At 38.2% G+C, this 20,333-nt stretch overlaps 4 non-coding genes and 74 pseudogenes across 4 annotated transcripts; all 78 read right to left on the bottom strand.

Moving 5' to 3' along the window:
- Positions 1-202: 202 nt before the first annotated feature.
- On the bottom strand, positions 203-305 carry LOC149619717 (5S ribosomal RNA; annotated as a pseudogene).
- A 137-nt stretch (positions 306-442) lies between these two features.
- LOC149619716 (5S ribosomal RNA) lies at positions 443-545 on the bottom strand (annotated as a pseudogene).
- A 136-nt stretch (positions 546-681) lies between these two features.
- On the bottom strand, positions 682-800 carry LOC149619715 (5S ribosomal RNA). Its single transcript, XR_016375583.1, has one exon. It is a non-coding gene; the product is annotated as a 5S ribosomal RNA (ribosomal RNA).
- A 136-nt stretch (positions 801-936) lies between these two features.
- On the bottom strand, positions 937-1,054 carry LOC149619714 (5S ribosomal RNA; annotated as a pseudogene).
- A 136-nt stretch (positions 1,055-1,190) lies between these two features.
- Positions 1,191-1,309, bottom strand: LOC149619713 (5S ribosomal RNA). Its single transcript, XR_016375706.1, has one exon. It is a non-coding gene; the product is annotated as a 5S ribosomal RNA (ribosomal RNA).
- Positions 1,310-1,446: 137 nt separating this feature from the next.
- Positions 1,447-1,549, bottom strand: LOC149619712 (5S ribosomal RNA; annotated as a pseudogene).
- A 376-nt stretch (positions 1,550-1,925) lies between these two features.
- Positions 1,926-2,044, bottom strand: LOC149619711 (5S ribosomal RNA; annotated as a pseudogene).
- A 137-nt stretch (positions 2,045-2,181) lies between these two features.
- Positions 2,182-2,284, bottom strand: LOC149619710 (5S ribosomal RNA; annotated as a pseudogene).
- A 137-nt stretch (positions 2,285-2,421) lies between these two features.
- On the bottom strand, positions 2,422-2,540 carry LOC149619709 (5S ribosomal RNA; annotated as a pseudogene).
- A 136-nt stretch (positions 2,541-2,676) lies between these two features.
- Positions 2,677-2,794, bottom strand: LOC149619708 (5S ribosomal RNA; annotated as a pseudogene).
- Positions 2,795-2,931: 137 nt separating this feature from the next.
- Positions 2,932-3,034, bottom strand: LOC149619707 (5S ribosomal RNA; annotated as a pseudogene).
- Positions 3,035-3,170: 136 nt separating this feature from the next.
- Positions 3,171-3,273, bottom strand: LOC149619706 (5S ribosomal RNA; annotated as a pseudogene).
- Positions 3,274-3,411: 138 nt separating this feature from the next.
- Positions 3,412-3,530, bottom strand: LOC149619705 (5S ribosomal RNA; annotated as a pseudogene).
- Positions 3,531-3,668: 138 nt separating this feature from the next.
- On the bottom strand, positions 3,669-3,787 carry LOC149619704 (5S ribosomal RNA; annotated as a pseudogene).
- Positions 3,788-3,924: 137 nt separating this feature from the next.
- On the bottom strand, positions 3,925-4,027 carry LOC149619703 (5S ribosomal RNA; annotated as a pseudogene).
- Positions 4,028-4,164: 137 nt separating this feature from the next.
- LOC149619702 (5S ribosomal RNA) lies at positions 4,165-4,283 on the bottom strand (annotated as a pseudogene).
- A 136-nt stretch (positions 4,284-4,419) lies between these two features.
- On the bottom strand, positions 4,420-4,537 carry LOC149619701 (5S ribosomal RNA; annotated as a pseudogene).
- Positions 4,538-4,674: 137 nt separating this feature from the next.
- Positions 4,675-4,777, bottom strand: LOC149619700 (5S ribosomal RNA; annotated as a pseudogene).
- A 137-nt stretch (positions 4,778-4,914) lies between these two features.
- LOC149619699 (5S ribosomal RNA) lies at positions 4,915-5,017 on the bottom strand (annotated as a pseudogene).
- Positions 5,018-5,154: 137 nt separating this feature from the next.
- On the bottom strand, positions 5,155-5,257 carry LOC149619698 (5S ribosomal RNA; annotated as a pseudogene).
- Positions 5,258-5,395: 138 nt separating this feature from the next.
- LOC149619697 (5S ribosomal RNA) lies at positions 5,396-5,514 on the bottom strand (annotated as a pseudogene).
- Positions 5,515-5,651: 137 nt separating this feature from the next.
- Positions 5,652-5,754, bottom strand: LOC149619696 (5S ribosomal RNA; annotated as a pseudogene).
- Positions 5,755-5,890: 136 nt separating this feature from the next.
- On the bottom strand, positions 5,891-6,009 carry LOC149619695 (5S ribosomal RNA; annotated as a pseudogene).
- Positions 6,010-6,145: 136 nt separating this feature from the next.
- LOC149619694 (5S ribosomal RNA) lies at positions 6,146-6,263 on the bottom strand (annotated as a pseudogene).
- A 137-nt stretch (positions 6,264-6,400) lies between these two features.
- Positions 6,401-6,503, bottom strand: LOC149619693 (5S ribosomal RNA; annotated as a pseudogene).
- A 137-nt stretch (positions 6,504-6,640) lies between these two features.
- Positions 6,641-6,743, bottom strand: LOC149619692 (5S ribosomal RNA; annotated as a pseudogene).
- Positions 6,744-6,880: 137 nt separating this feature from the next.
- LOC149619691 (5S ribosomal RNA) lies at positions 6,881-6,983 on the bottom strand (annotated as a pseudogene).
- Positions 6,984-7,120: 137 nt separating this feature from the next.
- On the bottom strand, positions 7,121-7,223 carry LOC149619690 (5S ribosomal RNA; annotated as a pseudogene).
- Positions 7,224-7,361: 138 nt separating this feature from the next.
- Positions 7,362-7,480, bottom strand: LOC149619689 (5S ribosomal RNA; annotated as a pseudogene).
- Positions 7,481-7,617: 137 nt separating this feature from the next.
- On the bottom strand, positions 7,618-7,720 carry LOC149619688 (5S ribosomal RNA; annotated as a pseudogene).
- Positions 7,721-7,857: 137 nt separating this feature from the next.
- On the bottom strand, positions 7,858-7,976 carry LOC149619687 (5S ribosomal RNA; annotated as a pseudogene).
- A 136-nt stretch (positions 7,977-8,112) lies between these two features.
- On the bottom strand, positions 8,113-8,230 carry LOC149619686 (5S ribosomal RNA; annotated as a pseudogene).
- Positions 8,231-8,367: 137 nt separating this feature from the next.
- On the bottom strand, positions 8,368-8,470 carry LOC149619685 (5S ribosomal RNA; annotated as a pseudogene).
- A 137-nt stretch (positions 8,471-8,607) lies between these two features.
- LOC149619684 (5S ribosomal RNA) lies at positions 8,608-8,710 on the bottom strand (annotated as a pseudogene).
- Positions 8,711-8,847: 137 nt separating this feature from the next.
- LOC149619683 (5S ribosomal RNA) lies at positions 8,848-8,950 on the bottom strand (annotated as a pseudogene).
- Positions 8,951-9,086: 136 nt separating this feature from the next.
- LOC149619682 (5S ribosomal RNA) lies at positions 9,087-9,204 on the bottom strand (annotated as a pseudogene).
- Positions 9,205-9,341: 137 nt separating this feature from the next.
- On the bottom strand, positions 9,342-9,444 carry LOC149619681 (5S ribosomal RNA; annotated as a pseudogene).
- A 137-nt stretch (positions 9,445-9,581) lies between these two features.
- Positions 9,582-9,684, bottom strand: LOC149619680 (5S ribosomal RNA; annotated as a pseudogene).
- Positions 9,685-9,821: 137 nt separating this feature from the next.
- On the bottom strand, positions 9,822-9,924 carry LOC149619679 (5S ribosomal RNA; annotated as a pseudogene).
- Positions 9,925-10,062: 138 nt separating this feature from the next.
- On the bottom strand, positions 10,063-10,181 carry LOC149619678 (5S ribosomal RNA; annotated as a pseudogene).
- A 137-nt stretch (positions 10,182-10,318) lies between these two features.
- On the bottom strand, positions 10,319-10,421 carry LOC149619677 (5S ribosomal RNA; annotated as a pseudogene).
- Positions 10,422-10,558: 137 nt separating this feature from the next.
- LOC149619676 (5S ribosomal RNA) lies at positions 10,559-10,677 on the bottom strand (annotated as a pseudogene).
- Positions 10,678-10,813: 136 nt separating this feature from the next.
- On the bottom strand, positions 10,814-10,931 carry LOC149619675 (5S ribosomal RNA; annotated as a pseudogene).
- A 137-nt stretch (positions 10,932-11,068) lies between these two features.
- On the bottom strand, positions 11,069-11,171 carry LOC149619674 (5S ribosomal RNA; annotated as a pseudogene).
- A 137-nt stretch (positions 11,172-11,308) lies between these two features.
- LOC149619673 (5S ribosomal RNA) lies at positions 11,309-11,411 on the bottom strand (annotated as a pseudogene).
- A 136-nt stretch (positions 11,412-11,547) lies between these two features.
- On the bottom strand, positions 11,548-11,665 carry LOC149619672 (5S ribosomal RNA; annotated as a pseudogene).
- A 137-nt stretch (positions 11,666-11,802) lies between these two features.
- On the bottom strand, positions 11,803-11,905 carry LOC149619671 (5S ribosomal RNA; annotated as a pseudogene).
- A 137-nt stretch (positions 11,906-12,042) lies between these two features.
- On the bottom strand, positions 12,043-12,145 carry LOC149619670 (5S ribosomal RNA; annotated as a pseudogene).
- A 136-nt stretch (positions 12,146-12,281) lies between these two features.
- On the bottom strand, positions 12,282-12,399 carry LOC149619669 (5S ribosomal RNA; annotated as a pseudogene).
- A 137-nt stretch (positions 12,400-12,536) lies between these two features.
- LOC149619668 (5S ribosomal RNA) lies at positions 12,537-12,639 on the bottom strand (annotated as a pseudogene).
- A 137-nt stretch (positions 12,640-12,776) lies between these two features.
- On the bottom strand, positions 12,777-12,879 carry LOC149619667 (5S ribosomal RNA; annotated as a pseudogene).
- A 139-nt stretch (positions 12,880-13,018) lies between these two features.
- On the bottom strand, positions 13,019-13,137 carry LOC149619666 (5S ribosomal RNA; annotated as a pseudogene).
- Positions 13,138-13,274: 137 nt separating this feature from the next.
- On the bottom strand, positions 13,275-13,377 carry LOC149619665 (5S ribosomal RNA; annotated as a pseudogene).
- Positions 13,378-13,514: 137 nt separating this feature from the next.
- On the bottom strand, positions 13,515-13,633 carry LOC149619664 (5S ribosomal RNA; annotated as a pseudogene).
- Positions 13,634-13,769: 136 nt separating this feature from the next.
- Positions 13,770-13,887, bottom strand: LOC149619663 (5S ribosomal RNA; annotated as a pseudogene).
- Positions 13,888-14,024: 137 nt separating this feature from the next.
- On the bottom strand, positions 14,025-14,127 carry LOC149619662 (5S ribosomal RNA; annotated as a pseudogene).
- Positions 14,128-14,264: 137 nt separating this feature from the next.
- On the bottom strand, positions 14,265-14,367 carry LOC149619661 (5S ribosomal RNA; annotated as a pseudogene).
- Positions 14,368-14,505: 138 nt separating this feature from the next.
- Positions 14,506-14,624, bottom strand: LOC149619660 (5S ribosomal RNA; annotated as a pseudogene).
- A 137-nt stretch (positions 14,625-14,761) lies between these two features.
- Positions 14,762-14,864, bottom strand: LOC149619659 (5S ribosomal RNA; annotated as a pseudogene).
- A 136-nt stretch (positions 14,865-15,000) lies between these two features.
- On the bottom strand, positions 15,001-15,119 carry LOC149619658 (5S ribosomal RNA; annotated as a pseudogene).
- Positions 15,120-15,255: 136 nt separating this feature from the next.
- Positions 15,256-15,373, bottom strand: LOC149619657 (5S ribosomal RNA; annotated as a pseudogene).
- A 137-nt stretch (positions 15,374-15,510) lies between these two features.
- Positions 15,511-15,613, bottom strand: LOC149619656 (5S ribosomal RNA; annotated as a pseudogene).
- A 137-nt stretch (positions 15,614-15,750) lies between these two features.
- Positions 15,751-15,853, bottom strand: LOC149619655 (5S ribosomal RNA; annotated as a pseudogene).
- Positions 15,854-15,991: 138 nt separating this feature from the next.
- On the bottom strand, positions 15,992-16,110 carry LOC149619654 (5S ribosomal RNA; annotated as a pseudogene).
- Positions 16,111-16,247: 137 nt separating this feature from the next.
- Positions 16,248-16,350, bottom strand: LOC149619653 (5S ribosomal RNA; annotated as a pseudogene).
- Positions 16,351-16,487: 137 nt separating this feature from the next.
- Positions 16,488-16,606, bottom strand: LOC149619652 (5S ribosomal RNA). The gene has a single exon (XR_016375705.1). It is a non-coding gene; the product is annotated as a 5S ribosomal RNA (ribosomal RNA).
- A 136-nt stretch (positions 16,607-16,742) lies between these two features.
- LOC149619651 (5S ribosomal RNA) lies at positions 16,743-16,860 on the bottom strand (annotated as a pseudogene).
- Positions 16,861-17,237: 377 nt separating this feature from the next.
- LOC149619650 (5S ribosomal RNA) lies at positions 17,238-17,340 on the bottom strand (annotated as a pseudogene).
- A 137-nt stretch (positions 17,341-17,477) lies between these two features.
- LOC149619649 (5S ribosomal RNA) lies at positions 17,478-17,580 on the bottom strand (annotated as a pseudogene).
- Positions 17,581-17,717: 137 nt separating this feature from the next.
- Positions 17,718-17,820, bottom strand: LOC149619648 (5S ribosomal RNA; annotated as a pseudogene).
- A 137-nt stretch (positions 17,821-17,957) lies between these two features.
- Positions 17,958-18,076, bottom strand: LOC149619647 (5S ribosomal RNA). The gene has a single exon (XR_016375600.1). It is a non-coding gene; the product is annotated as a 5S ribosomal RNA (ribosomal RNA).
- A 136-nt stretch (positions 18,077-18,212) lies between these two features.
- Positions 18,213-18,330, bottom strand: LOC149619646 (5S ribosomal RNA; annotated as a pseudogene).
- A 139-nt stretch (positions 18,331-18,469) lies between these two features.
- On the bottom strand, positions 18,470-18,588 carry LOC149619645 (5S ribosomal RNA; annotated as a pseudogene).
- Positions 18,589-18,724: 136 nt separating this feature from the next.
- Positions 18,725-18,843, bottom strand: LOC149619644 (5S ribosomal RNA; annotated as a pseudogene).
- A 136-nt stretch (positions 18,844-18,979) lies between these two features.
- LOC149619643 (5S ribosomal RNA) lies at positions 18,980-19,098 on the bottom strand (annotated as a pseudogene).
- A 137-nt stretch (positions 19,099-19,235) lies between these two features.
- Positions 19,236-19,354, bottom strand: LOC149619642 (5S ribosomal RNA; annotated as a pseudogene).
- A 361-nt stretch (positions 19,355-19,715) lies between these two features.
- On the bottom strand, positions 19,716-19,834 carry LOC149619641 (5S ribosomal RNA; annotated as a pseudogene).
- Positions 19,835-20,195: 361 nt separating this feature from the next.
- Positions 20,196-20,314, bottom strand: LOC149619640 (5S ribosomal RNA; annotated as a pseudogene).
- Between the last annotated feature and the right edge of the window lie 19 nt (positions 20,315-20,333).

The following is a 20,333-nucleotide window of genomic DNA, read 5'->3' as shown; positions in this document are numbered from 1 at the left end:
TCGACGCTGATTAACTTCGGTTATCGGACGATAACCGGTGTTTTTAGCGTGATACGGCCGTTGCCGAGAGTGCTAGTTAATAATTCGAATTTAAAGTAAGTGAGACAAATTAACCTTCATCTTTATAAAACAATAACAAAATGAAGATATGTTTGCTTTTTTCATATCTGGTGGAATTTAAAAGAGGATACAAAAAGGAAAAAGCCAACGGCACGCTGTGTTCCCAAGTACTGACTGCGCTCGACGCTGCTTAACTTCGGTGATCGGACGAGAACCGGTGTTTTCAGCGTGATATGGCCGTTGCCGAGAGTGCTAGTTAATAATTCGAATTTAAATTAAGAGAGACAAATTAACCTTCACCTTTATAAAAGAATAATAATATGAAGATATGTTTGCTTTTTTCATATCTGGTGGAATTTAAAAGAGGAAACAAAAAGGAAAAAGCCAACGGCACGCAGTGTTCCCAAGTACTGACTGCGCTCGACGCTGCTTAACTTCGGTAATCGGACGAGAACCGGTGTTTTCAGCGTGATATGGTCGTTGCCGAGAGTGCTAGTTAATAATTCGAATTTGAATTAAGTGAGGCAAATTAACATTCATCTATTTAAAACAATAACAAAAAGAAAATATGTTTGCTTTTTTCATATCTATTGGAATTTAAAAGAGGAAAAAAATTGAAAAAGCTAACGGTACGCAGTGTTCCTAAGTGGTCTCCCTCCCAAGTACTGACTGCGCTCGACGCTGCTTAACTTCGGTGATCGGACGAGAACCGGTGTTTTCAGCGTGATATGGCCGTTGACGAGAGTGCTAATTAATAATTCGAATTTAAATTAAGAGAGACAAATTAACCTTCATCTTTTTAAAACAATAACAAAAAGAAAACATGTTTGCTTTTTTCATATCTATTGGAATTTAAAAGACAAAAAAAGGTGAAAAAGCTAACGGCAAGCAGTGTTCCTAAGTGGCCTCCCCCCAAGTACTGACTGCGCTCGACGCTGCTTAACTTCGGTGATCGGACGAGAACCGGTGTTTTCAGCGTGATATGGTCGTTGCCGAGAGTGCTAGTTAATAATTCGAATTTGAATTAAGTGAGGCAAATTAACATTCATCTATTTAAAACAATAACAAAAAGAAAATATGTTTGCTTTTTTCATATCTATTGGAATTTAAAAGAGGAAAAAAATTGAAAAAGCTAACGGTACGCAGTGTTCCTAAGTGGTCTCCCTCCCAAGTACTGACTGCGCTCGACGCTGCTTAACTTCGGTGATCGGACGAGAACCGGTGTTTTCAGCGTGATATGGCCGTTGACGAGAGTGCTAGTTAATAATTCGAATTTAAATTAAGTGAGACAAATTAACCTTCATCTTTATAAAACAATAACAAAAAGAAAATATGTTTGCTTTTTTCATATCTGTTGGAATTTAAAAGAGGAAACAAAAAGGAAAAAGCCAATGGCACGCAGTGTTCCCTAGTACTGACTGCGCTCGACGCTGCTTAACTTCGGTGACCGGACGAGAACCAGTGTTTTCAGCGTGATATGGCCGTTGCCGAGAGCGCTAGCTAATAATTTGAATTTAAATTAAGTGAGACAAATTAACCTTCATCTTTTTAAAACAATAACAAAAAGAAAATATGTTTGCTTTTTTCATATCTGGTGGAATTTAAAAGAGGAAACAAAAAGGAAAAAGCCAACGGCACGCAGTGTTCCCTAGTACTGACTGCGCTCGACGCTGCTTAATTTGGTGATCGGACGAGAACCGGTGTCTTCAGCGTGATATGGTCGTTGCCGAGAGTGCTAGTTAATATTTCGAATTTAAATTAAGTGAGACAAATTAACCTTCATCTTTTTAAAACAATAACAAAAAGAAAATATGTTTGCTTTTTTCATATCTATTGGAATTTAAAAGACAAAAAAAAAGTGAAAAAGCTAACGGCATGCAGTGTTCCTAAGTGGCCTCCCTCCCAAGTACTGACTGCGCTAGACGCTGATTAACTTCGGTGATCGGACGAGAACCGGTGTTTTCAGCGTGATATGGCCGTTGCCGAGAGTGCTAGTTAATAATTCGAATTTAAAGTAAGTGAGACAAATTGACCTTCATCTTTATAAAAGAATAATAATATGAAGATATGTTTGCTTTTTTCATATCTGGTGGAATTTAAAAGAGGAAACAAAAAGGAAAAAGCCAACGGCACGCAGTGTTCCCAAGTACTGATTGCGCTCGACGCTGCTTAACTTCGGTGATCGGACGAGAACCGGTGTTTTCAGCGTGATATGGTCGTTGCCGAGAGTGCTAGTTAATAATTCGAATTTGAATTAAGTGAGGCAAATTAACATTCATCTATTTAAAACAATAACAAAAAGAAAATATGTTTGCTTTTTTCATATCCATTGGAATTTAAAAGAGGAAAAAAAATTGAAAAAGCTAACGGTACGCAGTGTTCCTAAGTGGCCTCCCTCCCAAGTACTGACTGCGCTCGACGCTGCTTAACTTCGGTGATCGGACGAGAACCGGTGTTTTCAGCGTGATATGGCCGTTGCCGAGAGTGCTAATTAATAATTCGAATTTAAATTAAGAGAGACAAATTAACCTTCATCTTTTTAAAACAATAACAAAAAGAAAATATGTTTGCTTTTTTCATATCTATTGGAATTTAAAAGACAAAAAAAGGTGAAAAAGCTAACGGCAAGCAGTGTTCCTAAGTGGCCTCCCCCCAAGTACTGACTGCGCTCGACGCTGCTTAACATCGGTGATCGGACGAGAACCGGTGTTTTCAGCGTGATATGGTCGGTGCCGAGAGTGCTAGTTAATAATTCGAATTTAAATTAAGTGAGACAAATTAACCTTCATCTTTATAAAACAATAACAAAAAGAAAATATGTTTGCTTTTTTCATATCTGGTGGAATTTAAAAGAGGAAACAAAAAGGAAAAAGCCAACGGCACGCAGTGTTCCCTAGTACTGACTGCGCTCGACGCTGCTTAACTTCGGTGACCGGACGAGAACCAGTGTTTTCAGCGTGATATGGCCGTTGCCGAGAGCGCTAGCTAATAATTTGAATTTAAATTAAGTGAGACAAATTAACCTTCATCTTTTTAAAACAATAACAAAAAGAAAATATGTTTGCTTTTTTCATATCTGGTGAATTTAAAAGAGGAAACAAAAAGGAAAAAGCCAACGGCACGCAGTGTTCCCTAGTACTGACTGCGCTCGACGCTGCTTAACTTCGGTGATCGGACGAGAACCGGTGTCTTCAGCGTGATATGGTCGTTGCCGAGAGTGCTAGTTAATATTTCGAATTTAAATTAAGTGAGACAAATTAACCTTCATCTTTTTAAAACAATAACAAAAAGAAAATATGTTTGCTTTTTTCATATCTATTGGAATTTAAAAGACAAAAAAAAAAGTGAAAAAGCTAACGGCATGCAGTGTTCCTAAGTGGCCTCCCTCCCAAGTACTGACTGCGCTCGACGCTGATTAACTTCGGTGATCGGACGAGAACCGGTGTCTTCAGCGTGATATGGTCGTTGCCGAGAGTGCTAGTTAATATTTCGAATTTAAATTAAGTGAGACAAATTAACCTTCATCTTTATAAAACAATAACAAAAAGAAAATATGTTTGCTTTTTTCATATCTATTGGAATTTAAAAGACAAAAAAAAAAGTGAAAAAGCTAACGGCATGCAGTGTTCCTAAGTGGCCTCCCTCCCAAGTACTGACTGCGCTAGACGCTGATTAACTTCGGTGATCGGACGAGAACCGGTGTTTTCAGCGTGATATGGCCGTTGCCGAGAGTGCTAGTTAATAATTCGAATTTAAAGTAAGTGAGACAAATTAACCTTCATATTTATAAAAGAATAATAATATGAAGATATGTTTGCTTTTTTCATATCTGGTGGAATTTAAAAGAGGAAACAAAAAGGAAAAAGCCAACGGCACGCAGTGTTCCCAAGTACTGACTGCGCTCGACGCTGCTTAACTTCGGTGATCGGACGAGAACCGGTGTTTTCAGCGTGATATGGTCGTTGCCGAGAGTGCTAGTTAATAATTCGAATTTGAATTAAGTGAGGCAAATTAACATTCATCTATTTAAAACAATAACAAAAAGAAAATATGTTTGCTTTTTTCATATCTATTGGAATTTAAAAGAGGAAAAAAAATTGAAAAAGCTAACGGTACGCAGTGTTCCTAAGTGGTCTCCCTCCCAAGTACTGACTGCGCTCGACGCTGCTTAACTTCGGTGATCGGACGAGAACCGGTGTTTTCAGCGTGATATGGCCGTTGCCGAGAGTGCTAATTAATAATTCGAATTTAAATTAAGAGAGACAAATTAACCTTCATCTTTTTAAAACAATAACAAAAAGAAAATATGTTTGCTTTTTTCATATCTATTGGAATTTAAAAGACAAAAAAAGGTGAAAAAGCTAACGGCAAGCAGTGTTCCTAAGTGGCCTCCCCCCAAGTACTGACTGCGCTCGACGCTGCTTAACTTCGGTGATCGGACGAGAACCGGTGTTTTCAGCGTGATATGGTCGTTGCCGAGAGTGGTAGTTAATAATTCGAATTTAAATTAAGTGAGACAAATTAACCTTCATCTTTATAAAACAATAACAAAAAGAAAATATGTTTGCTTTTTTCATATCTGGTGGAATTTAAAAGAGGAAACAAAAAGGAAAAAGCCAACGGCACGCAGTGTTCCCTAGTACTGACTGCGCTCGACGCTGCTTAACTTCGGTGACCGGACGAGAACCAGTGTTTTCAGCGTGATATGGCCGTTGCCGAGAGTGCTAGTTAATAATTCGAATTTAAATTAAGTGAGACAAATTAACCTTCATCTTTATAAAACAATAACAAAAAGAAAATATGTTTGCTTTTTTCATATCTGGTGGAATTTAAAAGAGGAAACAAAAAGGAAAAAGCCAACGGCACGCAGTGTTCCCTAGTACTGACTGCGCTCGACGCTGCTTAACTTCGGTGACCGGACGAGAACCAGTGTTTTCAGCGTGATATGGCCGTTGCCGAGAGCGCTAGCTAATAATTTGAATTTAAATTAAGTGAGACAAATTAACCTTCATCTTTTTAAAACAATAACAAAAAGAAAATATGTTTGCTTTTTTCATATCTGGTGGAATTTAAAAGAGGAAACAAAAAGGAAAAAGCCAACGGCACGCAGTGTTCCCTAGTACTGACTGCGCTCGACGCTGCTTAACTTCGGTGATCGGACGAGAACCGGTGTCTTCAGCGTGATATGGTCGTTGCCGAGAGTGCTAGTTAATATTTCGAATTTAAATTAAGTGAGACAAATTAACCTTCATCTTTTTAAAACAATAACAAAAAGAAAATATGTTTGCTTTTTTCATATCTATTGGAATTTAAAAGACAAAAAAAAAAGTGAAAAAGCTAACGGCATGCAGTGTTCCTAAGTGGCCTCCCTCCCAAGTACTGACTGCGCTAGACGCTGATTAACTTCGGTGATCGGACGAGAACCGGTGTTTTCAGCGTGATATGGCCGTTGCCGAGAGTGCTAGTTAATAATTCGAATTTAAAGTAAGTGAGACAAATTAACCTTCATCTTTATAAAAGAGTAATAATATGAAGATATGTTTGCTTTTTTCATATCTGGTGGAATTTAAAAGAGGAAACAAAAAGGAAAAAGCCAACGGCACGCAGTGTTCCCAAGTACTGACTGCGCTCGACGCTGCTTAACTTCGGTGATCGGACGAGAACCGGTGTTTTCAGCGTGATATGGTCGTTGCCGAGAGTGCTAGATAATAATTCGAATTTGAATTAAGTGAGGCAAATTAACATTCATCTATTTAAAACAATAACAAAAAGAAAATATGTTTGCTTTTTTCATATCTATTGGAATTTAAAAGAGGAAAAAAATTGAAAAAGCTAACGGTACGCAGTGTTACTAAGTGGTCTCCCTCCCAAGTACTGACTGCGCTCGACGCTGCTTAACTTCGGTGATCGGACGAGAACCGGTGTTTTCAGCGTGATATGGCCGTTGCCGAGAGTGCTAATTAATAATTCGAATTTAAATTAAGAGAGACAAATTAACCTTCATCTTTTTAAAACAATAACAAAAAGAAAATATGTTTGCTTTTTTCATATCTATTGGAATTTAAAAGACAAAAAAAGGTGAAAAAGCTAACGGCAAGCAGTGTTCCTAAGTGGCCTCCCCCCAAGTACTGACTGCGCTCGACGCTGCTTAACTTCGGTGATCGGACGAGAACCGGTGTTTTCAGCGTGATATGGTCGTTGCCGAGAGTGGTAGTTAATAATTCGAATTTAAATTAAGTGAGACAAATTAACCTTCATCTTTATAAAACAATAACAAAAAGAAAATATGTTTGCTTTTTTCATATCTGGTGGAATTTAAAAGAGGAAACAAAAAGGAAAAAGCCAACGGCACGCAGTGTTCCCTAGTACTGACTGCGCTCGACGCTGCTTAACTTCGGTGACCGGACGAGAACCAGTGTTTTCAGCGTGATATGGCCGTTGCCGAGAGTGCTAGTTAATAATTCGAATTTAAATTAAGTGAGACAAATTAACCTTCATCTTTATAAAACAATAACAAAAAGAAAATATGTTTGCTTTTTTCATATCTGGTGGAATTTAAAAGAGGAAACAAAAAGGAAAAAGCCAACGGCACGCAGTGTTCCCTAGTACTGACTGCGCTCGACGCTGCTTAACTTCGGTGACCGGACGAGAACCAGTGTTTTCAGCGTGATATGGCCGTTGCCGAGAGTGCTAGTTAATAATTCGAATTTAAATTAAGTGAGACAAATTAACCTTCATCTTTATAAAACAATAACAAAAAGAAAATATGTTTGCTTTTTTCATATCTGGTGGAATTTAAAAGAGGAAACAAAAAGGAAAAAGCCAACGGCACGCAGTGTTCCCTAGTACTGACTGCGCTCGACGCTGCTTAACTTCGGTGACCGGACGAGAACCAGTGTTTTCAGCGTGATATGGCCGTTGCCGAGAGCGCTAGCTAATAATTTGAATTTAAATTAAGTGAGACAAATTAACCTTCATCTTTTTAAAACAATAACAAAAAGAAAATATGTTTGCTTTTTTCATATCTGGTGGAATTTAAAAGAGGAAACAAAAAGGAAAAAGCCAACGGCACGCAGTGTTCCCTAGTACTGACTGCGCTCGACGCTGCTTAACTTCGGTGATCGGACGAGAACCGGTGTCTTCAGCGTGATATGGTCGTTGCCGAGAGTGCTAGTTAATATTTCGAATTTAAATTAAGTGAGACAAATTAACCTTCATCTTTTTAAAACAATAACAAAAAGAAAATATGTTTGCTTTTTTCATATCTATTGGAATTTAAAAGACAAAAAAAAAAGTGAAAAAGCTAACGGCATGCAGTGTTCCTAAGTGGCCTCCCTCCCAAGTACTGACTGCGCTAGACGCTGATTAACTTCGGTGATCGGACGAGAACCGGTGTTTTCAGCGTGATATGGCCGTTGCCGAGAGTGCTAGTTAATAATTCGAATTTAAAGTAAGTGAGACAAATTAACCTTCATCTTTATAAAAGAGTAATAATATGAAGATATGTTTGCTTTTTTCATATCTGGTGGAATTTAAAAGAGGAAACAAAAAGGAAAAAGCCAACGGCACGCAGTGTTCCCAAGTACTGACTGCGCTCGACGCTGCTTAACTTCGGTGATCGGACGAGAACCGGTGTTTTCAGCGTGATATGGTCGTTGCCGAGAGTGCTAGATAATAATTCGAATTTGAATTAAGTGAGGCAAATTAACATTCATCTATTTAAAACAATAACAAAAAGAAAATATGTTTGCTTTTTTCATATCTATTGGAATTTAAAAGAGGAAAAAAAATTGAAAAAGCTAACGGTACGCAGTGTTACTAAGTGGTCTCCCTCCCAAGTACTGACTGCGCTCGACGCTGCTTAACTTCGGTGATCGGACGAGAACCGGTGTTTTCAGCGTGATATGGCCGTTGCCGAGAGTGCTAATTAATAATTCGAATTTAAATTAAGAGAGACAAATTAACCTTCATCTTTTTAAAACAATAACAAAAAGAAAATATGTTTGCTTTTTTCATATCTATTGGAATTTAAAAGACAAAAAAAGGTGAAAAAGCTAACGGCAAGCAGTGTTCCTAAGTGGCCTCCCCCCAAGTACTGACTGCGCTCGACGCTGCTTAACTTCGGTGATCGGACGAGAACCGGTGTTTTCAGCGTGATATGGTCGTTGCCGAGAGTGGTAGTTAATAATTCGAATTTAAATTAAGTGAGACAAATTAACCTTCATCTTTATAAAACAATAACAAAAAGAAAATATGTTTGCTTTTTTCATATCTGGTGGAATTTAAAAGAGGAAACAAAAAGGAAAAAGCCAACGGCACGCAGTGTTCCCTAGTACTGACTGCGCTCGACGCTGCTTAACTTCGGTGACCGGACGAGAACCAGTGTTTTCAGCGTGATATGGCCGTTGCCGAGAGTGCTAGTTAATAATTCGAATTTAAATTAAGTGAGACAAATTAACCTTCATCTTTATAAAACAATAACAAAAAGAAAATATGTTTGCTTTTTTCATATCTGGTGGAATTTAAAAGAGGAAACAAAAAGGAAAAAGCCAACGGCACGCAGTGTTCCCTAGTACTGACTGCGCTCGACGCTGCTTAACTTCGGTGACCGGACGAGAACCAGTGTTTTCAGCGTGATATGGCCGTTGCCGAGAGTGCTAGTTAATAATTCGAATTTAAATTAAGTGAGACAAATTAACCTTCATCTTTATAAAACAATAACAAAAAGAAAATATGTTTGCTTTTTTCATATCTGGTGGAATTTAAAAGAGGAAACAAAAAGGAAAAAGCCAACGGCACGCAGTGTTCCCTAGTACTGACTGCGCTCGACGCTGCTTAACTTCGGTGACCGGACGAGAACCAGTGTTTTCAGCGTGATATGGCCGTTGCCGAGAGTGCTAATTAATAATTCGAATTTAAATTAAGAGAGACAAATTAACCTTCATCTTTTTAAAACAATAACAAAAAGAAAATATGTTTGCTTTTTTCATATCTATTGGAATTTAAAAGACAAAAAAAGGTGAAAAAGCTAACGGCAAGCAGTGTTCCTAAGTGGCCTCCCCCCAAGTACTAACTGCGCTCGACGCTGCTTAAATTCGGTGATCGGACGAGAACCGGTGTTTTCAGCGTGATATGGTCGTTGCCGAGAGTGCTAGTTAATAATTCGAATTTAAATTAAGTGAGACAAATTAACCTTCATCTTTATAAAACAATAACAAAAAGAAAATATGTTTGCTTTTTTCATATCTGGTGGAATTTAAAAGAGGAAACAAAAAGGAAAAAGCCAACGGCACGCAGTGTTCCCTAGTACTGACTGCGCTCGACGCTGCTTAACTTCGGTGACCGGACGAGAACCAGTGTTTTCAGCGTGATATGGCCGTTGCCGAGAGTGCTAGTTAATAATTCGAATTTAAATTAAGTGAGACAAATTAACCTTCATCTTTATAAAACAATAACAAAAAGAAAATATGTTTGCTTTTTTCATATCTGGTGGAATTTAAAAGAGGAAACAAAAAGGAAAAAGCCAACGGCACGCAGTGTTCCCTAGTACTGACTGCGCTCGACGCTGCTTAACTTCGGTGACCGGACGAGAACCAGTGTTTTCAGCGTGATATGGCCGTTGCCGAGAGTGCTAGTTAATAATTCGAATTTAAATTAAGTGAGACAAATTAACCTTCATCTTTATAAGACAATAACAAAAAGAAAATATGTTTGCTTTTTTCATATCTGGTGGAATTTAAAAGAGGAAACAAAAAGGAAAAAGCCAACGGCACGCAGTGTTCCCTAGTACTGACTGCGCTCGACGCTGCTTAACTTCGGTGACCGGACGAGAACCAGTGTTTTCAGCGTGATATGGCCGTTGCCGAGAGCGCTAGCTAATATTTCGAATTTAAATTAAGTGAGACAAATTAACCTTCATCTTTTTAAAACTATAACAAAAAGAAAATATGTTTGCTTTTTTCATATCTATTGGAATTTAAAAGACAAAAAAAAAAGTGAAAAAGCTAACGGCATGCAGTGTTCCTAAGTGGCCTCCCTCCCAAGTACTGACTGCGCTAGACGCTGATTAACTTCGGTGATCGGACGAGAACCGATGTTTTCAGCGTGATATGGCCGTTGCCGAGAGTGCTAGTTAATAATTCGAATTTAAAGTAAGTGAGACAAATTAACCTTCATCTTTATAAAAGAATAATAATATGAAGATATGTTTGCTTTTTTCATATCTGGTGGAATTTAAAAGAGGAAACAAAAAGGAAAAAGCCAACGGCACGCAGTGTTCCCAAGTACTGACTGCGCTCGACGCTGCTTAACTTCGGTGATCGGACGAGAACCGGTGTTTTCAGCGTGATATGGTCGTTGCCGAGAGTGCTAGTTAATAATTCGAATTTGAATTAAGTGAGGCAAATTAACATTCATCTATTTAAAACAATAACAAAAAGAAAATATGTTTGCTTTTTTCATATCTATTGGAATTTAAAAGAGGAAAAAAAATTGAAAAAGCTAACGGTACGCAGTGTTCCTAAGTGGTCTCCCTCCCAAGTACTGACTGCGCTCGACGCTGCTTAACTTCGGTGATCGGACGAGAACCGGTGTTTTCAGCGTGATATGGCCGTTGCCGAGAGTGCTAATTAATAATTCGAATTTAAATTAAGAGAGACAAATTAACCTTCATCTTTTTAAAACAATAACAAAAAGAAAATATGTTTGCTTTTTTCATATCTATTGGAATTTAAAAGACAAAAAAAGGTGAAAAAGCTAACGGCAATCAGTGTTCCTAAGTGGCCTCCCCCCAAGTACTGACTGCGCTCGACGCTGCTTAACTTCGGTGATCGGACGAGAACCGGTGTTTTCAGCGTGATATGGTCGTTGCCGAGAGTGCTAGTTAATAATTCGAATTTAAATTAAGTGAGACAAATTAACCTTCATCTTTATAAAACAATAACAAAAAGAAAATATGTTTGCTTTTTTCATATCTGGTGGAATTTAAAAGAGGAAACAAAAAGGAAAAAGCCAACGGCACGCAGTGTTCCCTAGTACTGACTGCGCTCGACGCTGCTTAACTTCGGTGACCGGACGAGAACCAGTGTTTTCAGCGTGATATGGCCGTTGCCGAGAGTGCTAGTTAATAATTCGAATTTAAATTAAGTGAGACAAATTAACCTTCATCTTTATAAAACAATAACAAAAAGAAAATATGTTTGCTTTTTTCATATCTGGTGGAATTTAAAAGAGGAAACAAAAAGGAAAAAGCCAACGGCACGCAGTGTTCCCTAGTACTGACTGCGCTCGACGCTGCTTAACTTCGGTGACCGGACGAGAACCAGTGTTTTCAGCGTGATATGGCCGTTGCCGAGAGTGCTAATTAATAATTCGAATTTAAATTAAGAGAGACAAATTAACCTTCATCTTTTTAAAACAATAACAAAAAGAAAATATGTTTGCTTTTTTCATATCTATTGGAATTTAAAAGACAAAAAAAGGTGAAAAAGCTAACGGCAAGCAGTGTTCCTAAGTGGCCTCCCCCCAAGTACTAACTGCGGTCGACGCTGCTTAAATTCGGTGATCGGACGAGAACCGGTGTTTTCAGCGTGATATGGTCGTTGCCGAGAGTGCTAGTTAATAATTCGAATTTAAATTAAGTGAGACAAATTAACCTTCATCTTTATAAAACAATAACAAAAAGAAAATATGTTTGCTTTTTTCATATCTGGTGGAATTTAAAAGAGGAAACAAAAAGGAAAAAGCCAACGGCACGCAGTGTTCCCTAGTACTGACTGCGCTCGACGCTGCTTAACTTCGGTGACCGGACGAGAACCAGTGTTTTCAGCGTGATATGGCCGTTGCCGAGAGTGCTAGTTAATAATTCGAATTTAAATTAAGTGAGACAAATTAACCTTCATCTTTATAAAACAATAACAAAAAGAAAATATGTTTGCTTTTTTCATATCTGGTGGAATTTAAAAGAGGAAACAAAAAGGAAAAAGCCAACGGCACGCAGTGTTCCCTAGTACTGACTGCGCTCGACGCTGCTTAACTTCGGTGACCGGACGAGAACCAGTGTTTTCAGCGTGATATGGCCGTTGCCGAGAGTGCTAATTAATAATTCGAATTTAAATTAAGAGAGACAAATTAACCTTCATCTTTTTAAAACAATAACAAAAAGAAAATATGTTTGCTTTTTTCATATCTATTGGAATTTAAAACACAAAAAAAGGTGAAAAAGCTAACGGCAAGCAGTGTTCCTAAGTGGCCTCCCCCCAAGTACTGACTGCGCTCGACGCTGCTTAACTTCGGTGACCGGACGAGAACCAGTGTTTTCAGCGTGATATGGCCGTTGCCGAGAGTGCTAGTTAATAATTCGAATTTAAATTAAGTGAGACAAATTAACCTTCATCTTTATAAAACAATAACAAAAAGAAAATATGTTTGCTTTTTTCATATCTGGTGGAATTTAAAAGAGGAAACAAAAAGGAAAAAGCCAACGGCACGCAGTGTTCCCTAGTACTGACTGCGCTCGACGCTGCTTAACTTCGGTGACCGGACGAGAACCAGTGTTTTCAGCGTGATATGGCCGTTGCCGAGAGTGCTAGTTAATAATTCGAATTTAAATTAAGTGAGACAAATTAACCTTCATCTTTATAAAACAATAACAAAAAGAAAATATGTTTGCTTTTTTCATATCTGGTGGAATTTAAAAGAGGAAACAAAAAGGAAAAAGCCAACGGCACGCAGTGTTCCCTAGTACTGACTGCGCTCGACGCTGCTTAACTTCGGTGACCGGACGAGAACCAGTGTTTTCAGCGTGATATGGCCGTTGCCGAGAGCGCTAGCTAATATTTCGAATTTAAATTAAGTGAGACAAATTAACCTTCATCTTTTTAAAACTATAACAATAAGAAAATATGTTTGCTTTTTTCATATCTATTGGAATTTAAAAGACAAAAAAAAAAAGTGAAAAAGCTAACGGCATGCAGTGTTCCTAAGTGGCCTCCCTCCCAAGTACTGACTGCGCTAGACGCTGATTAACTTCGGTGATCGGACGAGAACCGATGTTTTCAGCGTGATATGGCCGTTGCCGAGAGTGCTAGTTAATAATTCGAATTTAAAGTAAGTGAGACAAATTAACCTTCATCTTTATAAAAGAATAATAATATGAAGATATGTTTGCTTTTTTCATATCTGGTGGAATTTAAAAGAGGAAACAAAAAGGAAAAAGCCAACGGCACGCAGTGTTCCCAAGTACTGACTGCGCTCGACGCTGCTTAACTTCGGTGATCGGACGAGAACCGGTGTTTTCAGCGTGATATGGTCGTTGCCGAGAGTGCTAGTTAATAATTCGAATTTGAATTAAGTGAGGCAAATTAACATTCATCTATTTAAAACAATAACAAAAAGAAAATATGTTTGCTTTTTTCATATCTATTGGAATTTAAAAGAGGAAAAAAAATTGTAAAAGCTAACGGTACGCAGTGTTCCTAAGTGGTCTCCCTCCCAAGTACTGACTGCGCTCGACGCTGCTTAACTTCGGTGATCGGACGAGAACCGGTGTTTTCAGCGTGATATGGCCGTTGCCGAGAGTGCTAATTAATAATTCGAATTTAAATTAAGAGAGACAAATTAACCTTCATCTTTTTAAAACAATAACAAAAAGAAAATATGTTTGCTTTTTTCATATCTATTGGAATTTAAAAGACAAAAAAAGGTGAAAAAGCTAACGGCAATCAGTGTTCCTAAGTGGCCTCCCCCCAAGTACTGACTGCGCTCGACGCTGCTTAACTTCGGTGATCGGACGAGAACCGGTGTTTTCAGCGTGATATGGTCGTTGCCGAGAGTGCTAGTTAATAATTCGAATTTAAATTAAGTGAGACAAATTAACCTTCATCTTTATAAAACAATAACAAAAAGAAAATATGTTTGCTTTTTTCATATCTGGTGGAATTTAAAAGAGGAAACAAAAAGGAAAAAGCCAACGGCACGCAGTGTTCCCTAGTACTGACTGCGCTCGACGCTGCTTAACTTCGGTGACCGGACGAGAACCAGTGTTTTCAGCGTGATATGGCCGTTGCCGAGAGCGCTAGCTAATAATTTGAATTTAAATTAAGTGAGACAAATAAACCTTCATCTTTTTAAAACAATAACAAAAAGAAAATATGTTTGCTTTTTTCATATCTAATGGAATTTAAAAGAGGAAACAAAAAGGAAAAAGCCAACGGCACGCAGTGTTCCCTAGTACTGACTGCGCTCGACGCTGCTTAACTTCGGTGATCGGACGAGAACCGGTGTCTTCAGCGTGATATGGTCGTTGCCGAGAGTGCTAGTTAATATTTCGAATTTAAATTAAGTGAGACAAATTAACCTTCATCTTTTTAAAACAATAACAAAAAGAAAATATGTTTGCTTTTTTCATATCTATTGGAATTTAAAAGACAAAAAAAAAAGTGAAAAAGCTAACGGCATGCAGTGTTCCTAAGTGGCCTCCCTCCCAAGTACTGACTGCGCTAGACGCTGATTAACTTCGGTGATCGGACGAGAACCGGTGTTTTCAGCGTGATATGGCCGTTGCCGAGAGTGCTAGTTACTAATTCGAATTTAAAGTAAGTGAGACAAATTAACCTTCATCTTTATAAAAGAATAATAATATGAAGATATGTTTGCTTTTTTCATATCTGGTGGAATTTAAAAGAGGAAACAAAAAGGAAAAAGCCAACGGCACGCAGTGTTCCCAAGTACTGACTGCGCTCGACGCTGCTTAACTTCGGTGATCGGACGAGAACCGGTGTTTTCAGCGTGATATGGTCGTTGCCGAGAGTGCTAGTTAATAATTCGAATTTGAATTAAGTGAGGCAAATTAACATTCATCTATTTAAAACAATAACAAAAAGAAAATATGTTTGCTTTTTTCATATCTATTGGAATTTAAAAGAGGAAAAAAATTGAAAAAGCTAACGGTACGCAGTGTTCCTAAGTGGTCTCCCTCCCAAGTACTGACTGCCCTCGACGCTGCTTAACTTCGGTGATCGGACGAGAACCGGTGTTTTCAGCGTGATATGGCCGTTGCCGAGAGTGCTAATTAATAATTCGAATTTAAATTAAGAGAGACAAATTAACCTTCATCTTTTTAAAACAATAACAAAAAGAAAATATGTTTGCTTTTTTCATATCTATTGGAATTTAAAAGACAAAAAAAGGTGAAAAAGCTAACGGCAAGCAGTGTTCCTAAGTGGCCTCCCCCCAAGTACTGACTGCGCTCGACGCTGCTTAACTTCGGTGATCGGACGAGAACCGGTGTTTTCAGCGTGATATGGTCGTTGCCGAGAGTGCTAGTTAATAATTCGAATTTAAATTAAGTGAGACAAATTAACCTTCATCTTTATAAAACAATAACAAAAAGAAAATATGTTTGCTTTTTTCATATCTGGTGGAATTTAGAAGAGGAAACAAAAAGGAAAAAGCCAACGGCACGCAGTGTTCCCTAGTACTGACTGCGCTCGACGCTGCTTAACTTCGGTGACCGGACGAGAACCAGTGTTTTCAGCGTGATATGGCCGTTGCCGAGAGCGCTAGCTAATAATTTGAATTTAAATTAAGTGAGACAAATTAACCTTCATCTTTTTAAAACAATAACAAAAAGAAAATATGTTTGCTTTTTTCATATCTGGTGGAATTTAAAAGAGGAAACAAAAAGGAAAAAGCCAACGGCACGCAGTGTTCCCTAGTACTGACTGCGCTCGACGCTGCTTAACTTCGGTGATCGGACGAGAACCGGTGTCTTCAGCGTGATATGGTCGTTGCCGAGAGTGCTAGTTAATATTTCGAATTTAAATTAAGTGAGACAAATTAACCTTCATCTTTTTAAAACAATAACAAAAAGAAAATATGTTTGCTTTTTTCATATCTATTGGAATTTAAAAGACAAAAAAAAAAGTGAAAAAGCTAACGGCATGCAGTGTTCCTAAGTGGCCTCCCTCCCAAGTACTGACTGCGCTCGACGCTGATTAACTTCGGTGATCGGACGAGAACCGGTGTTTTCAGCGTGATATGGCCGTTGCCGAGAGTGCTAGTTAATAATTCGAATTTAAAGTAAGTGAGACAAATTAACCTTCATCTTTATAAAAGAATAATAATATGAAGATATGTTTGCTTTTTTCATATCTGGTGGAATTTAAAAGAGGAAACAAAAAGGAAAAAGCCAACGGCACGCAGTGTTCCCAAGTACTGACTGCGCTCGACGCTGCTTAACTTCGGTGATCGGACGAGAACCGGTGTTTTCAGCGTGATATGGTCGTTGCCGAGAGTGCTAGTTAATAATTCGAATTTGAATTAAGTGAGGCAAATTAACATTCATCTATTTAAAACAATAACAAAAAGAAAATATGTTTGCTTTTTTCATATCTATTGGAATTTAAAAGAGGAAAAAAAATTGAAAAAGCTAACGGTACGCAGTGTTCCTAAGTGGTCTCCCTCCCAAGTACTGACTGCGCTCGACGCTGCTTAACTTCGGTGATCGGACGGGAACCGGTGTTTTCAGCGTGATATGGCCGTTGTCGAGAGTGCTAATTAATAATTCGAATTTAAATTAAGAGAGACAAATTAACCTTCATCTTTTTAAAACAATAACAAAAAGAAAATATGTTTGCTTTTTTCATATCTATTGGAATTTAAAAGACAAAAAAAGGTGAAAAAGCTAACGGCAAGCAGTGTTCCAAAGTGGCCTCCCCCCAAGTACTGACTGCGCTCGACGCTGCTTAACTTCGGTGATCGGACGAGAACCGGTGTTTTCAGCGTGATATGGTCGTTGCCGAGAGTGCTAGTTAATAATTCGAATTTAAATTAAGTGAGACAAATTAACCTTCATCTTTATAAAACAATAACAAAAAGAAAATATGTTTGCTTTTTTCATATCTGGTGGAATTTAAAAGAGGAAACAAAAAGGAAAAAGCCAACGGCACGCTGTGTTCCCAAATACTGACTGCGCTCGATGCTGCTTAACTTCGGTGATCGGACGAGAAGCGGTGTTTTCAGCGTGATATGGCCGTTGCCGAGAGTGCTAGTTAATAATTCGAATTTGAATTAAGTGAGAAAAATTAACCTTCATCTTTTTAAAACAATAACAAAAAGAAAATATGTTTGCTTTTTTCATATCTGGTGGAATTTAAAAGAGGAAACAAAAAGGAAAAAGCCAACGGCACGCAGTGTTCCCTAGTACTGACTGCGCTCGACGCTGCTTAACTTCGGTGATCGGACGAGAACCGGTGTCTTCAGCGTGATATGGTCGTTGCCGAGAGTGCTAGTTAATATTTCGAATTTAAATTAAGTGAGACAAATTAACCTTCATCTTTTTAAAACAATAACAAAAAGAAAATATGTTTGCTTTTTTCATATCTGGTGGAATTTAAAAGAGGAAACAAAAAGGAAAAAGCCAACGGCACGCAGTGTTCCCTAGTACTGACTGCGCTCGACGCTGCTTAACTTCGGTGATCGGACGAGAACCGGTGTCTTCAGCGTGATATGGTCGTTGCCGAGAGTGCTAGTTAATAATTCGAATTTAAAGTAAGTGAGACAAATTAACCTTCATCTTTATAAAAGAATAATAATATGAAGATATGTTTGCTTTTTTCATATCTGGTGGAATTTAAAAGAGGAAACAAAAAGGAAAAAGCCAACGGCACGCAGTGTTCCCAAGTACTGACTGCGCTCGACGCTGCTTAACTTCGGTGATCAGACGAGAACCGGTGTTTTCAGCGTGATATGGTCGTTGCCGAGAGTGCTAGTTAATAATTCGAATTTGAATTAAGTGAGGCAAATTAACATTCATCTATTTAAAACAATAACAAAAAGAAAATATGTTTGCTTTTTTCATATCTATTGGAATTTAAAAGAGGAAAAAAAATTGAAAAAGCTAACGGTACGCAGTGTTCCTAAGTGGTCTCCCTCCCAAGTACTGACTGCGCTCGACGCTGCTTAACTTCGGTGATCGGACGAGAACCGGTGTTTTCAGCGTGATATGGCCGTTGTCGAGAGTGCTAATTAATAATTCGAATTTAAATTAAGAGAGACAAATTAACCTTCATCTTTTTAAAACAATAACAAAAAGAAAATATGTTTGCTTTTTTCATATCTATTGGAATTTAAAAGACAAAAAAAGGTGAAAAAGCTAACGGCAAGCAGTGTTCCAAAGTGGCCTCCCCCCAAGTACTGACTGCGCTCGACGCTGCTTAACTTCGGTGATCGGACGAGAACCGGTGTTTTCAGCGTGATATGGTCGTTGCCGAGAGTGCTAGTTAAAAATAATTCGAATTTGAATTAAGTGAGACAAAATAACCTTCATCTTTTTAAAACAATAACAAAAAGAATATATGTTTGCTTTTTTCATATCTGGTGGAATTTAAAAGAGGAAAAAAATTGAGAAAGCTAACGGTACGCAGTGTTCCTAAGTGGTCTCCCTCCCAAGTACTGACTGCGCTCGACGCTGCTTAACTTCGGTGATCGGACGAGAACCGGTGTTTTCAGCGTAATATGGCCGTTGCCGAGAGTGCTAGTTAATAATTCGAATTTAAATTAAGAGAGACAAATTAACCTTCATCTTTTTAAAACAATAACAAAAAGAAAATATGTTTGCTTTTTTCATATCTATTGGAATTTAAAAGACAAAAAAAGGTGAAAAAGCTAACGGCAAGCAGTGTTCCTAAGTGGCCTCCCTCCCAAGTACTGACTGCGCTCGACGCTGCTTAACTTCGGTGATCGGACGAGAACCGGTGTTTTCAGCGTGATATGGCCGTTGCCGAGAGTGCTAGTTAATAATTCGAATTTAAATTAAGAGAGACAAATTAACCTTCATCTTTTTAAAACAATAACAGAAAGAAAATATGTTTGCTTTTTTCATATCTATTGGAATTTAAAAGACAAAAAAAGGTGAAAAAGCTAACGGCAAGCAGTGTTCCTAAGTGGCCTCCCTCCCAAGTACTGACTGCGCTCGACGCTGCTTAACTTCGGTGATCGGACGAGAACCGGTGTTTTCAGCGTGATATGGTCGTTGCCGAGAGTGCTAGTTAATAATTCGAATTTAAATTAAGTGAGACAAATTAACCTTCATCTTTTTAAAACAATAACAAAAAGAAAATATGTTTGCTTTTTTCATATCTATAGGAATTTAAAAGAGGAAAAAAAAGTGAAAAAGCCAACGGCAAGCAGTGTTCCTAAGTGGTCTCCCTCCCAAGTACTGACTGCGCTCGACGCTGCTTAACTTCGGTGATCGGACGAGAACTGTTGTTTTCAGCGTGATATGGCCGTTGCCGACAGTGCTAGTTAATAATTTGAATTTAATTTACCTTCATCTTTATAATTCAATAACAAAAAGAAGATATGTTTGTTTTTTCATATCTGGTGGAAATTAAAAGAGGAAACAAAAAGGAAAAAGCCAACGGCACGCAGTGTTCAAAAGTACTGACTGCGCTCGACGCAGCTTAACTTCGGTGATCGGACGAGAACCAATGTTTTCAGCGTGATATGGCCGTTGCCGAGAGCGCTAGCTAATAATTCGAATTTAAATTAAGTGAGACAAATTAACCTTCATCTTTTTAAAACAATAACAAAAAGAAAATATGTTTGCTTTTTTCATATCTATAGGAATTTAAAAGAGGAAAAAAAAGTGAAAAAGCCAACGGCAAGCAGTGTTCCTAAGTGGTCTCCCTCCCAAGTACTGACTGCGCTCGACGCTGCTTAACTTCGGTGATCGGACGAGAACTGTTGTTTCCAGCGTGATATGGCCGTTTCCGACAGTGCTAGTTAATAATTTGAATTTAATTAACCTTCATCTTTATAATTCAATAACAAAAAGAAGATATGTTGGTTTTTTCATATCTGGTGGAAATTAAAAGAGGAAACAAAAAGGAAAAAGCCAACGGCACGCAGTGTTCAAAAGTACTGACTGCGCTCGACGCTGCTTAACTTCGGTGACCGGACGAGAACCAGTGTTTTCAGCGTGATATGGTCGTTGCCGAGAGTGCTAGTTAATAATTCGAATTTAAATTAAGTGAGACAAATTAACCTTCATCTTTTTAAAACAATAACAAAAAGAAAATATGTTTGCTTTTTTCATATCTATAGGAATTTAAAAGAGGAAAAAAAAGTGAAAAAGCCAACGGCAAGCAGTGTTCCTAAGTGGTCTCCCTCCCAAGTACTGACTGCGCTCGACGCTGCTTAACTTCGGTGATCGGACGAGAACTGTTGTTTTCAGCGTGATATGGCCGTTGCCGACAGTGCTAGTTAATAAT

Source organism: Phalangium opilio, unplaced genomic scaffold (genome assembly GCF_054372755.1).
Source record: "Phalangium opilio isolate 3A_F unplaced genomic scaffold, DU_Popi_V2 ptg000209l_1, whole genome shotgun sequence".
Lineage (NCBI taxonomy): Eukaryota > Metazoa > Arthropoda > Arachnida > Opiliones > Phalangiidae > Phalangium > Phalangium opilio.
The sequence above is the reverse complement of the archived record's forward strand: the minus strand, read 5'-3'. Positions and strand labels throughout refer to the sequence as shown.